Genomic DNA, 15,633 nt, shown 5'->3' with positions numbered 1-15,633 from the left:
CTTCCTGCCTGATGGCAGCATCAAGAAGAGGGCGTGGCCCGGATGGTGGGGGTCCCTGATGATGGATGTCGCCTTCCTGAGACATCACCTCTTGTAGATGTCCTCAAAGGTGGGGAGCCTGTTTGAAACATGCAAGACCTTGAGGGGTCTTGACAGGGTGGATGTGAAGAGCTTGTTTCTTCTTGTGGGAGAATCTAGAACAAGGCATCACTGTTGAAAAATAAGGGGAGGACATTTAAGACAGAGATGAGGAGAAATTTCTTCTCCCAGAGGGTTGTGGGTGGCGGAGGTGGAGTCGTTAAGTATTTTAAAGGCAAAGGTAAATGGGTTCTTGATAAGTAAGAGAGTGAAAGGCTACCTCGAATGGATGGAACTGTGAAGTCGATGTTAGAATCAGATCAGTCATGGCCTTATCAAATGTTGAGGGACTCCTGAGGGCTGAGTTGCCCGTTCCTGCTCCTAATTCATGTGTTTGTATGTACTTGCATTTCTGTAGCACCTTTCAGGATGTTCGAAGTATATGAGTGCTGAAAAAGAGGCTGAAGCATTTGCGACCATGTTCAGCTAGAAGTGTCCATGTCTGTACCAAGCTGGGTATCGGTGAGCAAGCGATTGCTGAGTAAGTGCCGTCTAACAGCACTGCCAACGACTTTCCTTAGCCAGACTGGATTTGTTCCGCTTCATGTGAACAGGACATACCTGGGCAGTTTATCACATTGCTGGGCAGATGCCAATGTTGTGACTGTATTGGAACAGCTTGGCCAGAGACACATCTCTGCAGCGCCTGTCTTCAGTACTGCAACTGGAATATTGTCTGGTCCTGTAGCCTTTGCTGTATCCAGTATCACCAGCCATTTCTGGAAATCATGTGAAGTGAATTGAATTGGCTGGAGATTGGCTTCTGTGGCAGCGGGGATCTCAGGAGGAAGCAGAGGTCGAGCATCTTTCAGGACAAGGACAAGGAAGCCTGCACTTGGATCACCACCACCTATGGGTTCCCCGCCAAGTCACACACCATCCTCACCAGCTCTTCATTGTTGATGGGTCCATGCCCTGGAACTCCCTCCCCTACAGCACTGCGGGAGCACCTTCACAGAAGAACTGCTTGGTTCAAGTACACCTGCTCAGGTGAAGTTAGGGATGGGCGATAAATGCTGGCCTTGCCAGTGACACTCAGATCCCAGAAATGAATAATCGGACTTCAACAGTGTAGCATCCCCTCAGTACTGCACTGGGAGTACTTAGCCTAGGTAACCATCAGTTTAACCGACCTGCACAACCCTCACCCTACCTCAGCAACAGAACACTACAAACCACCTCTTGCACTACCATGGCCTTGTGTCTGATTCTGTTCTTTTTGTACTGATTGGTTGTTTTCCACAGTCTTTTTTTTCTTCACTTTCTGGTATAATGCCTGTATAAGTTATATTCTGTGTATTGTCTGTACCTACCTGCCTGTGATGCGGCTACAAAATGTTCATTGTACTTGTACCTCACTGGACTTGTGCATGTGACAATAAACTCAACTCACCTCTGAGCCTCAGTTGACCATCTGTCTCTGCTGTGTTTGAGACCATCATGTGCAAAAGTCGATGGGCAGTGAATTAGTAGACTCCGTTATAAAGTGTGTAGGGATGGCTGATGTGGGAAAGGTCACGGTGACACAGTCCGGGGACATTTTGAGCATGAGGAGAAAGGTTGCCTGGGATTAGAAGAGGCTTCACTCTGCATTCGACCTGTGCCTTATTGAATCCAGCCATCTAGCCTCAATGGGTGTGCAGGGATTTCCGTATGCTGGTTTTTGGAGGGACAGTCACGTGCATCCCTTACGTTATGGGGAGAACATGACGTTGTGTTAGATTTTCTCAGATGACTATTGGGGGTTCAATGGCCCTGCTTGACCCCTCATCCCCATACCAGGCCTTCTTCTCACCTTAAACCTATGCCTTCTTGGATTTGATACCCCTACCATGGGAAAATGATTTGAACTATCTATACCTCTTATAATTTTATACACCTCTATCAGGTCGCTCCTCATCCTCCTTCGCTCCAGGGAAAACAAGCCCAGCCTATCCAATCTCTCCCCATAACTAAAGAGGACTTTACTCCGGTGAACATCCTGGTGAACCTCCTCCACCTTCCCTCCAGTGCAATCGCATTCTTAAAGGAGTGAGACTCAAAGCAAGAGGTGTCATACACTGATCTATGTGGGCTTGAAGGTGCACCCGTTTTCCTTCCACATCCCAAAGACATGGGTTGGTAGATTAATTCGACACTTTAAAATACTGTCATACAGTACAGAAGTGGTCCCTTTGGCCCACTGCAGCCGTACTGAACTTTCTTATAGAGTCATACAGCACGGAAACAGGCCCTTCAGCCCAACTGGTCCATGCCGACTACAGCATCCTCCCTGCTAGTCCCGGTTGCCACCGTTCAGCCCACAACCCTCCAAGCCCCTCCCCTCCATGACCTATCCAAATGCCTCTTAAATGTTGCAATTGTACCCACCTTGACCACTTCCTCTGGCAGCTCATTCCAGGTACTCACTACCCTCTGTGTAAAGAAGTCTCAGGTCTCTTTTAAACTTCTCCCCTCTTTTGTATCTGTGCCCTCTAGTTTTGGACTCTCATACCCTGGGGAAAAGACTATGACCGTCTACCTTATCCATACCCCTCATGATTTTATAAACTTCTTTGAGGTCACCCCTCATTCTCTTGCACTCCAGGGAATAAAGATCCAGCCTGGCCAACCTCTCCCTATAACTCAGGCTCTCCAGTCCAGGCAGCATGCTTCAACATCTCTTCTGCACCCTCTCCAGCTTGACAATGTCTTTCCTATAACAGGGTGACCAAAACTGTACACGATACTCACCAACGACTTATATAACTGCAACATAATGTCCCTACTCCTAAACTCAATGCCCTGACTGATGAAGGCCAGCATGCTAAACACCTTCTTCACCACCCTGACTACTTGTGCAGACACTTTCAGCGAAATGTGCACTTGTACCCCCAGGTTCCTCTGTTGCATAACACTCGTCAATGCCCTGCCATTCACTGGTTTGAATGTCCAAAATGCGTCACCTCACACTTTTTGCCCATCTACACTTATCCATTTGCCCGTACTAGGTCTGCATCTTTCTATGTTTTGCATATTTAAGTGTCCATCTAAATGTCTCTTACAAGTGCCAAGTGTATCTATTCCACCAGTTCTGAAAGAATCTATGAAGTGTAAAATAGAATTAGTGTAGGATTGGTGTAAGATGGTTCTTGATGGTCTTAGTAAGCCTGTTTCCGTGCTGTATGACTGTGTGACTCCAGCCAGTGTACTGACCAGTAAAGGGGTACTGTATCTTTAAGAGAGTCGACGAACTCCTGATCCTCAAGCCTGCACAAGCTCACAGCCCACTGACTGGTGCCCTGGACACTCCCCCAGGACATGCCTTGGAAAGGTACCCGCCAGTCCCACCCCCATCCACGTACGTGCCCAGAGGCCACTTTATTAAACATGGGCTTGATTGGCAGCAAGGCATGAATCACTTCCTCATACATATACCACAGGAATGTCAACAATGCAGCACCTCCCCAGATTTGCAGCTGCCCTCGAGGTCCTAGTGCTCTCTATAAACAAGGAACCAGGAGCAGGGGAAGTAAGATGCACACATTGTGTTAAAATGAGAAAAAAAGGACTAAATCCAAATTAAAGGAAGAGACAAAATAGTGGTAGATACTGCAATAGTTTTTTTTCTTACTTTTTTATTGTAACTGTGAAAGGATTTTACAACTTTTTAGTGTGATGTTTGTGAGGGCTTGCTGTGTGTAATTTGATCTTCAATTTACCATGTTACAACATCACACTTCAAAAATGCTTTTAATTCATTTATGGGATTAGGGTTGCACAGTGGCGCAGTTAGTAAAGCCGCTGCTTCATGGCTACAGTGACCTGGGTTCGATCCTGACCTCAGGTGTGGTCTGTGTGGAGTTTGATCACCTGGGATCCCAAAAACGTGCAGGTTGGTAGGGTAATTGGCTGCTGTAAATTGCCCCTGGTGCGTAGGTGAGTGGTAGACTCTGGGGGAGAGGTTGGAGAGTGAAATAGGATTAGTGTAGGATTGGTGTAAGTGAAGCCTTGATGGTCACCACAAGCTCTGCAGGCCAAGGGACCTGTGCCCATCCTGTATGGTTCGGTGACTCCGACCTGCATTTATTGTCCATCCTTAATTGTCCTGGAGAAGGTGGTGGTGAGCTGTCGTAGAGCTATACAGCACAGAAACAGGCCCTTCATCACATCTCTGCCAACCATTGATCTATCTAATCTTATTTACTAGCACTTCTATGCCTTGACAGTTCAATTGCTCATTCAGATACTGTTGCGAGAGGCTTTGCCTCCATCAGCCAGTGCATTCTGATGAAGGCACCTGGGGCGTCAGGAGGTGAGTCAGTCGCTACAGAATACCCATCCCCTGTCTACGTGGAATACCCAGCTGGTTTTTTCTTGGTCAATGGTGACTCCCCAGGGTATTGGTGGTGGGGTAAAACATTGATAAGGGCAATGGATACCATATCAAGGGTTGGAGATGACCATTGGCGGCCAATTGTGTGGCGCAAGCCTAAACAACAATGTAGACTGCTTGCAGGCATCGACTGCTCCATTTGCTCAGCAGCTGGAATTGTACATTGTGCGATCATCAGCAAACATCCCTGCTTCTGACCTTACGGTGGACGGATGAGGCAACTGAAGATGGTTGGGCCCAGAACACTGCCCTGAGGAACTCCTGCTGCGATATCCTGAGCCTAAGATGATTGACCTCTGACAACCACAACCACTTTCCTTTGTGCAAAGGATGACTCCAAACACTGGAGCGTTTTCCCCTTGATGGCCATAGACCCCTCCCACCCCAGACATTGTCTCTTCTCCTCTAGTATCAGGCAGAAGATACAAAAAGCCTGAAAGCACGTACTACCAGGCTAAAGGATAGCTTCTATCCCACTGTTATTGAACAGACCTCTTGTATGATAAGATGGACTCATGACCTCGTCATGGCCTTACACCTTATTGTCTGCCTGCATTGCACTTTCTCAGTAACTGTAACACCATATTCTGCATTTCTGTTATTGTTTTTCCCTTGTACTACCTCAATGTACTGATGTGATGAAATGATCTGTATGGATGGCATGCAAAACAAAGATATTCACTGTACCTCGGTACATGTGACAATAATAAACCAATTTACTAATTTAATTTAATTGGCTTCAGTTTAGGGCACCTTGATCCCCTGCTCAGTCAAATGCTGCCTCCATGTCAAGATCAGTCACTGTCACTTCAGTCGAGAATTCAGCCTTTGATCCACGTTTGTACCAAGTCTGTAATGAGGTCTGGATCTACTTGATCCTGGTGAAACCCGCACTGGGTATAGTTGAACGGGATAATTGCAAGTACCACTTGATAGCACTGTCAATGAGAGCCTCCATCACATTGCTGATGATTGAGAGGAGACTGTTGGGTGGTAATTAGCCGGATTGGATTTGTCCTGCATTGTTTCGTGAACAGACATGCCTGGGCAATTTTCCACATTGTCAGACAAATGCTGGTGTAGTCTGGATAGCTATACGTCTTCAGTACTACTGCTGGATTGCTGCCCAGACGTGGGAACCACAGCGACTAATTTTTGCACAGCAAGATCTCACAAACAGCAGTGAGATGACAAGATAGTCCCTTCTTTTAGTTATATTATTTGAGGGAGAAATATTTACCAGAACATCGGGGAGAATACGGACACAAGAAACTGCAGATGCAGGACTCTGGAGCAACAAACAATCTGCTGGAGGAAATCAGTGGGTCCTGAAGCAGGGTTTCAACCCGAAACTTCGACAATTCCTTTCCCCAACCCACAGATGCTGCTTGACCCCCTGAGTTCCTCCCACAGATTATTTATTGCATCGGGGGAATACCCTTGCAACCTCTCATAAAATGACGGTATAGGACATCTTACTTCTGTGACCTCATCCAAGCCAGGCACTCGCTAATTTGTGCACAATAAGATCCCACAAGCAAAACTGGATTGGTTGACTGGTTGGTTTGTGCTTGCTGATGGTCATTGAAGGAGACCTATTGCTGTGTTACTCAGAGATGCCCAGCTCTTGTTTGAGGCCTGTCATGTCCAGATAACTGGAAACTTTCCTAATGAGTCACAAATGCATCATGGCATTGAGTAACACACAGAGGGATTTTGGCATCAATTCCTGGTTTCTATTGATTTTACTGGTCTCTGCCAAGTAGTATTAGCAGCCTGTGGGTGATCTGGATTAGGGTTTCCGTTTTTCTCAGTGAATCTATTGACCTATTTTGAAGTGTAGATCCATTGAAATAGAGGAAGAGGCTCAAGAGACTGAATGGTCTCCTGCTGTTGCAATGATGAAAGAGGTTCCGCATTTTGCTCCTGTTCTGTTTGCTCATTCTTCCTGAACATTTATTGTATTAGATCAGCTGATGCTTTCCAGTGCTCCCCCTAGTGAGCATGTATGGCTTTAAACAAAGTGCGTCAGCAGCCTCTCTGAAAGTGAATAGTGTCACCGCTATGGCCATCCCCGTGTCACATGCCCACTTCAGGCACTAGGTAACAACTGCTGGAATCTTTTCTGATTTTTCTCTCTTTCATTCCAGGGTCACTGAAATACCAGCGTTGACTCTATGCTGGGGTACAGTTTCACTAGGCAGCAGATGTGCAAAGTCCAAAGTCGAGTTTATTGTCATAAGCACAAGTACATGTGTGTACGTGCAATGAAAAACTTACTTGCAGCAGCATCACAGGCACATGGCATTAGAGAGAAAACATTCACAAGAAAAATGTAAATGATACAAAATAGTACAAGCAAGAACACAATTAGAAAAAAAACAAAGTCCATGGTAGAGCAAAGTGGTCATAGTTTTGCTATACTGAGGTAGTGATTAAAAAGTCAAAGTCGGGTTTATTGTCACATGCACAAGTCCATGTGTGCACAGGTGCAATGAAAAACTTACTTGCAGCAGCATCACAGGCACAGAGCATCAGATACCCAACATTCACAAGAAAAACATAACTTAAGCATAAATTATCCACAATTTTTACAAGAAAGAACACAATTAGAACAAATAAAAAATACAAGTCCACGTAGTGCAAAGTGGTCATGGTGTTGCTGTACTGAGGTAGTGATTAGGGTTGTGCAGGTTGGTTCAAGAGCTGAATGATTGAGGGGAAGTAGCTGTTCTTGAACCTGGTGGTGTGGGACTTCAGTTCTGTACCTCCTGCCCGACAGTAGCTGCAAGAAGATGGCATGGTCCGGATGGTGGGGATCTTTGATGGTAAGATGTGCCTTGTTGTGCTGACTTGTAGCTGTGCTGTTAAACTGGTAGACTGCCTGTTTCCCATCAATCCACAACCCCCTTACCAATCAAGAACCTATCATTCTCTGCCTTAAATACACCCAATGACTTGGCCTCCACAGCCCTCCGTGGCAACGAAATCCACAGATGCACCACCCCCTGGCCGAAAAAAATTCCTCTTCATCTCAGTTTTAAAGGGACAAGGGGAGGCTGTGCGCTCAGATCCTTGACTCTCCTACTGTATGAGTCTATGATTCTGATGTCCCAGCAAACACTTTTTCACAAAGTGACACAATTTTAATAGACAGAACCATATTTTCTACAGGACCAGCACCATTATTTCATCCGTCCATAAATTTCAGTAAAGAATCAATTACAGCATGTGAAACATGCAATGAAATATCTGCATAAAAATCTAAAGAGAAAATCAAAGTTTCCCTGTCTCCAAGCGTGCCTGATTCAACTTTGGGCAAGGTTCCAAAATGTATATGGACAGTGTATCCTGGTGCATTGTAGAATACGTAGCCAACATCCTTGTTTGCACTGAATGTTACTTCCAGCGTGGAGTGTTCATGTGAATCCTTCTGCCAAGTTTGAGTTGCCTTTGTAATGTGTTCACCTTTCCACGTACCATTCTACTCCAGGCCTTTCAGTGTTTCAGCATGGTGACCGGCTCCTGCAGAGGTGAGCTGTTCAATAGAATCTGCGTGGAGCCAGTGTTCACCTGTTACTCAGATTCTCCCGTCTTCATCCACCCACCACTTTGCCTTGCTTCACCTATCACTGCACCTCTGTCCATTCATCCACCACACTGCCCTCTCCAGACAACATTACCTTAGCCCTCACGGACCCTAGATTGAGTCCCATTCACAAGATTCCAAATGTGTATTGATCTCAAAATTAAATATACTAATGGACTGAGCACAATCAGCCTTCTGGCACAGATCCATGGTCAGAAATTTCTCCTTGTCTCAGTCCTAAATGTCCAACCCCTTATCCTGAGGCAATGAAGCCTCAGGTCTGGACTCCACCCACCCACTAGGAGTTGGTGCATTTCAATGGGATGATCTAAACTTTAGGCTATCTGGACCTTTCCTATTCAATCTCTCCTCATAGTAAACCTCGCCGCTCTGAGACTCAGACACGCGTACACGCGTGTTGCACAATATCCGCCTTCCTTGTTGTCACCTCACCGGAAGGTGAGTCATCTCTGGCTAGGTGCAAGTTTAACAAAGGTTAGACATTAGTTTTACTCAGGCACTGATAAAAGTTAATATTAAATCAATTTCACAGGTGAAAAACAAAAGCTTGCCAATCGGATCTGGAGTCAGGCAACAAACAATCTGCTGGAGGAACTCAGCGGGTCGAGCAGCATCCGTGGGGAGAGAGGAATTGTCAATGTTTTGGGTGGGAACCCCGCCATCAGGACTGAGAGAGGAGAGGGAAGATAACTGGTATAAAGAGGAGAAGGGGAGGGGTGAGACGGGGGCCAGAGGTGAGTGGTGGACCGAGGAGGGGTGAAGGATGACGGACAGATCGAGGAAGGGGAGGGGTGGATGATGGATGGAGGCAGACAAAAACACAGGCAGATGGAGTGAGGTAAGGGGAGGGGAGGGACGGTGGAGACAGCTGGGAGGGAGATAAGCAGGAACACAAAGGCTTCCAGTGATGGGTAAGGCAGGTGATAATGGAAACCATTAGGGGGGGAGGTAAAGGCAGTTGGAACCAAAACCCAATGGTATGAACAGTGAATTTTCCAATTGCAGGTAGACCTTATCTCTGATGTGTTCTCCCTCCCCTCTCTCCGGTCCTCCTATCTTCTTCTCCTTTCCCATTCCCTCCCATCACTTATTCTGTCCCCTTCACCATCTTGGATCCATCCACCTATCGCCCACACACTTCACCCACCAGCTCTCCCCACCTCCCTCCATCCGGTTGTGATTCCACCAGGCCTTCACCTCCCTCCCCAATGGTGCCCACTATTCACCTCTCTTCCCATCATCCTCCACTCTTCCTCGATCCGCCAATCACCTCTGGCCACTGTCTCACGACTCCCTCCCTCCCTCCACCCCCCCCCCCCCCGACACTGGCTATCTCCCCGCTGCACTCTTACTCCTGATGCAAGGTTTCAGTCCAAAATGTCGACAACTCCTTTCCCCCCACAGGTACCACCTGACCCGCTGGGTTCCTCCAGTAGTTGCTCCAGATTCCAGCACTTCTTGTGGCTCCTGGAGTCAGGAAAGACTGCCTTCACTCCTTCGTCTCATTTGGGTCGAGCCTTTTGCCAAATCCATCAGGAAGGATGCAGGAATAAGAGGACTGATCCAGGCAGTGGGGGAGCTCAGGTCCCTTTGCAACTTGCCCCCAGTCCCTCCGAACAGCAAAATGCAATCTTTCACCATTTAAATAACAATCTGATCTTCTATTTTTCCTTCCAAAGTGGATGACCTTGCATTTACCAACATTGTACTCCATCTGCCAGACCCTTGCCCTCTCACTTAACCTATTTATATCTCTCTGTAGACTCTCCAATTCCTCTGCTACATCTATTTCTTGGTTTATTGCCTGTGCCACTGTAATGTTATTATTTGGTGGCCTAGACAATGCCCACCAGTTATTTTTTCCCTGTACTATTCCTAAGGGCAGGCATGGTAGTGTAGTGGTTAGTGTAGCACTATTACAGCACCAGTGACCCGGGTTCAATTCCGGCCACCATCTGTAAGGAGTTTCTACGTTCTCTCCGTGTCTGCGTGGGTTTCCTCTGGGTGCTCCGGTTTCCTCCCACATTCCAAAACGTACGGGTTAGGAAGTTGTGGGCATGCTATGTTGGCGCCAGAAGTGTGGCGACACTTGCGGGCTGCCCCCCAGAACACTCTATGGAAAAGATGCATTTCACTGTGTGTTTCGATGTACATGTGACTAATAAAGATGTCTTGTCAAAACTTCCCTGTATTGCAGACAACGGTGCCGTCTTCCCCATGGATCCATATCGCCTGCAGGGTGATCAACATCTGCGCACGGTTCGAACTGGGAGGGCCAGAGTGAATCGCAGGAAAAGCAAGACCATGGTCTTTGGTCCAACCAGTCCTTTGTACCCTACACCCATAAGGTCCAATTATCTGAAGGTGCTGGAAAATTATTCAGAGGAACCGGGACCTACGTTGAGGACTGTTGGGAGAATATGGCCAAGGTAAAGCAGAGACTGGGATTGTGGGAGGGGTGCCCCTCTCCAACCTAATAAAGAACCTGGTGATTCAGGTGCAAGGACTTCCAGTGTCGCTGTCCGTGGTGCAGGTGTGGCCCATACCTGACGCCTGCCTGTAACAGTCACCCAGATTGTCTTCCGTTTCATCTGGAGATGCAAAGTAGGTTGTGTGATGTACAAACCTCCAGAGAAAGGAGGCACGGATGTACACATCCCAATGGCCAGCTTTGTGTGTTAATGCAGCAGGGTCTGTTTAGAACATGCCATCCCATCTGCCTCTAGTAGACATAACCTTGACCACAAGCCAATCAGGCAATGGTCTGACAGAAAGTCTTCGAGGCCCTGCGGGAGAAGCAGACAGTGGATCCTGTCAGAGTCATTTGGCAGAATGCCTCACCACCAGTACTTTCAAACAAACACCAAGCCCTCGGTTAGCCGGTGGTGAGAAGGAACCTCCCTGTCAGATTCTTCAGGCACTGCTGAAATAGCAAACAATCTGCTGGAGGAACTCAGCGGGTCAAACAGCATCTGTGGGGGAAAAGGAATTGTCGACATTACAGGTCAAAGCCCTGCAAATTTTGACACGAAAGTTTGACAATTCCTTTCCTCCCACAGGTGCTGCTTGATCCGCTCAGTTCGTCCAGCAGATTGTTTGTCGCTCTGGATTCCAGGATCTGCAGTCTCTTGTATCTCCACCATTGAAATATTAACAATTCTGCACACTGCCTGGAGGTGGTTGTGCTGTGGGATGATGTCAACCATCTTCTACTAGAATGTGTATTTCCCAGGAATTCTGGAAAGGGATGCAGTGGTCTTTGTCAGGACTCATCCCAAGTGTTGTAGAGTCATAGAATACTACAGCACAGAAACAGGCCCTTCAGTCCATCTAGTCCATGCCAGCCTGGTTTTCTGCCTCGTTCCATCTACCTGCACCTGGACCATAGTCCTCCATACCTCTCTCATCCATGTACCTATCCAAACTTCGTGTCCAATTGTAACATTTGAGCCCACATCCACCACTTCCGCTGGCAGCTCATTCCACACTCACACCACCCTCTGAGTGAAGAAGCTCCCCCTCAGATTCCCCATATATACTTCACCTTTCACCCTGAACCTATGACCTCTAGTTCTAGTCTCACCCAACCTGAGGGGAAAAAGCCTGCATGTATTCACCCTATCTATACCCCTCATAATTTTGTATACCTCTATAAGATCTTCCCTCATTCTCCTGCGCTCCAGGGAATTAAGTCCTAACCTATTCAACCTATCCCTATAACTCAGATCCTCAAGTCCCGGCAACATCTGTGTAAATTTTCTCTGCACTTTTTCAAGCTTATTGATATCTTTCCTGTAGGTAGGTGACCAGAACTGGACACAATACTCTAAGTGTGGCCTCACCACAACTTCAATATAACATCCAAACTCCTGTACTCAATGCCCTGATTTATGAAGGTCAATGTGCCAAGAGCTCGCTTTTCGACCCTATCTACCTGTGATGCCACTTTCAAGGAACTATGGATCTGTATTCCCAGGTCCCTTTGTTCTACCACACACCTCAGTGCCCTACCATTCTCTGTGCAAGTCTTACCCTGGTTTGTCCTCCCAAAGTGCATCACCTCACACTTGTCTGCATTAAATTCCATCTGCCATTTTTCAGCCCATTTTCCCAGCTGGTCCAGATCACTTTGCAAGCTTTGATAGCCTTCCTCGCTGTCCACTACGCCCCCATCCGCAAGTTTGCTGATCCAGTTTACCACATTATCACCTAAATCATTAGTATAGATGATAAACAACAGACCCAGCACCGATCCCTGCAGTACACCAGTAGTCACAGGCCTCCAATCAGAGAGACAACCGTCTACTACCACGCTCCGGTTTCTCCCGCTAAGTCAACGTTAAATCCAATTGACTGTTTCATCCTGAACGCCAAGCAACTTAACGTTCTGGAGCAGCCTCCCATGCGGGACTTTGTCAAAGGCCTTGCTAAAATTCATGTAGACAACGTCCACTGCCTTCCCTTGATCAATCTTGGTAATCTCCTCAAAAAAATTCTGTAAGATTGGATAGACATGACCTGTCACGCACAGAACCATGTTGACTATCTCTAAACAGGCCCTGTCTATCCCAATACTTATATATCCTGTCCCTCAGAATACCTTCCAATAATTTACCCACAACTGACGTCAGGCTCACCGGCCTATAATTTCCTAGCTTATTCTTAGGGCCTTTCTTGAACAACAGAACAACATTAGCTATCCTCCATTCCTCCGGAACCTCACCTGCGGCTAAGAACATTTTAAATATCTCTGCCAGAGCCCCTGAAATTTCTGCACTAGTCTCCCACAAGGTCCAAGAGGACACCTCACCAGGCCCTGTGGATTTAATTTGCCTCAAGACAGCAAATACCTCCTCTTCCGTAATCCAGATATGGTCCATGACCTCACTACTCTTTTGCCTCAGTTCTAGCCAGAGCAACCACGTGACCTCTTTTTGCCCTCCTGATTTCTCTCTTAAGTGTTTTCTTGCATTTCTTAAACTTCTTGAGCGCCTCATTTGATCCTAACTGCCTACACCTGACATGCGCCTCCTTCTTTTCATTACCTCAATATCCCTCAATAACCAAGGTTCCCTAAACCCATTAGCCTTGCCTTTTATTCTAACAGGAACGTACCAATTCTGTACTCTCAATATTTCACTTTTGAAGGCCTCCCACTTACCAAGCATCTCTTTGCCGATAAACAACCTATCCCAATGCATGCCTGCCAGATCCCTTCTGATGCCATCAAAATTGGCCTTACTCCAGTTTAGAATCTTAACCCTAGGACCAGTCCTATCCTTCTCCATAATTATCTTAAAACTAATGGAATTAAGTCATTACGTACCACAGGACTCTTCGTGCTCTGCAGGCTGTTCCCAGGGATGCACGGTGGAAGATCATCAATTCAATCAATGACACGCTTTGGTCTGCCCGAAACCTATTGATCTTCTGGTGCAAGGAGATGTTTGCAAATGAATGCTGCCAACTGTCACATTCCAGGCTGCAGAAGAATGTGCTGAGGGATGCAATGAAGCTGGGTGCTGCCTACACAAAGGGTTTGTGAGGATAGACGACTGCATAGGAACCTCCCTCTGCAGATCACCAATGGGCTGGGCCCCTCTGTAATAATTTCTCAAGCTTATTACTGATGGAATGGTTGGGAATGAAAAATTCGTTCAATGTTCTGCAAATATGGTAAGCAAGTATAAAGACATACTTGGTGCAGCGAATGATAAAATGCAAAGTCCACTATAGTGTAACTGTATATTTTATAAATAAAGGACATTTTTTCATGAAAAAGCATCACCGGGCTAGTAATTGTTTACAACTGACAAGAAATTTGCAGTTGTTATATCAGAGTGCATACACTTGTCTAATGTATGCTACATCCGAGAGTTGCTTTGCTTCACAAATGTGGGCAAAGTGCCCAGGAAATCTGGCAGACAATTTTCCTGTGTATTTTGTTACCTTTTGTAATTGACAGCTTAATTCAGTTGCAAAATATGTCCTTTGATCTTCCTTGGTCTTACTTCAGACTGAAGCAGTGTGTGCATAATGTGTCTGGTTTCTTTTCTGGTGAATTTCAGCGACACAACGCAACTATTAAACTGCGGCTAATGGAGGACTCCATAACTGCCTGATTTCACAAAGTAAATTGCATCACAGGCCTAAGTAAAAGCTTGACAGAATTGTAAGAACAACAGAATACTTTATTGTTTTGAAACATGGATTACAAGTCCTGCAAAGTTTCAGTCAAAAAGTTTGTCTGCTCTTGCATCGGTGTAATTTTACTTTTGAATAAATCTGGTTGGGAACTGTGGCTTGAGATTTATGTTTTGACAAAGTGTCTCTCACTGAGAGGAGTTCGAGGTTGCCAATTCCAATGACCCTCTCAATGGTGCATGACTATGTTCACAAAATGGACCTCTTGTTGTACAAATAGCCCTTCGCAAACAAAATGATTAAAAAGCATAGTTAGCTCATAAAATTATAATACTGACTGTTATTAACTGCCTGATTATCAACGGTAGTAGGTCTTAATTTCTGTTTATAGTCCATTGATCATCAATAAAGACCTTTATCAGAAATGCCCACATTAGTTTGTAGTTATTGTTATGTCGGTAAAGACAACAGCCATTTTATTCACAATAAGTTCCAAGAAACATCAACAAAATGTTCTTTGTTAATCTTTTTTGGCATTGATCGAGGGACTGCTGCTAGTCAGTTCCACTTCAAAGATCTTTAACTCCAACCTGACCCACAGCACCCTTGTTTCCTAGAAGGAGATTTGAACCCAATTCCTTCTGCCCTAGAGGGGCAGTCAGCTACCTAACAAAGCAAGCTGGAACTTAGACCATCATTGCTTCACGTGGGTGTGTATTGTGCACAATTCTGGTCACTACATTGCAGGAAATGGGTGAGGTAGCAGAGGTTTCATTGCTGGCAGGACTAGCAAATGGTTAGCAATGAGGGAAGAGTGGGTGGGTGTGGCTGTTTCCTTTGGAACTTGGGAAGGCTTAATTGAGGTATTTAAGCATGAAGGGCTGAGGTGCAGCAAATAGGAAGGATATTTCCATTAGAGGAGGGGTCAACAACCTCACTCACAGATTCAAAGTAATTGGTAGAAAGATTAGAAGGGAATATGAGGAATGCTATTTTCACCCAGAGGGTTAAAGGCCAGTGGAGGCAGGAACTTTCATCAGATTCAAACAGTACTTGGGCATAGACTTGAAGAGCTGTGAGCTGCCAGCACAAGGAGCTGGTGCTGGAAGGAGGGATTATGCTGGCTAGCTCTTCCTCAACTGATGCAGACATGATGGGCTGAATGGCCTGTTTCAGTATTGGAAATTCTCTATGATTCTTGTTTTGTGTCTTTAGAAGAGACGTGATGGTGGGTGGAGAAGGAAATGGGTGTGGACGGGAATCGGAGTGAACATCATCCGCTGCGTCGTCCTCTCCTTTAAGCCAATGTTGTGCTAAAAAAGGCTTGGCTACACACCCTGTTTACTTTAATCCGAGAGTCTGTGAA

The sequence above is a fragment of the Pristis pectinata genome, chromosome 33 (assembly GCF_009764475.1).
Source record: "Pristis pectinata isolate sPriPec2 chromosome 33, sPriPec2.1.pri, whole genome shotgun sequence".
Taxonomy (NCBI): Eukaryota; Metazoa; Chordata; class Chondrichthyes; order Rhinopristiformes; family Pristidae; genus Pristis; species Pristis pectinata.
Note: the sequence above shows the minus strand (reverse complement) of the source record.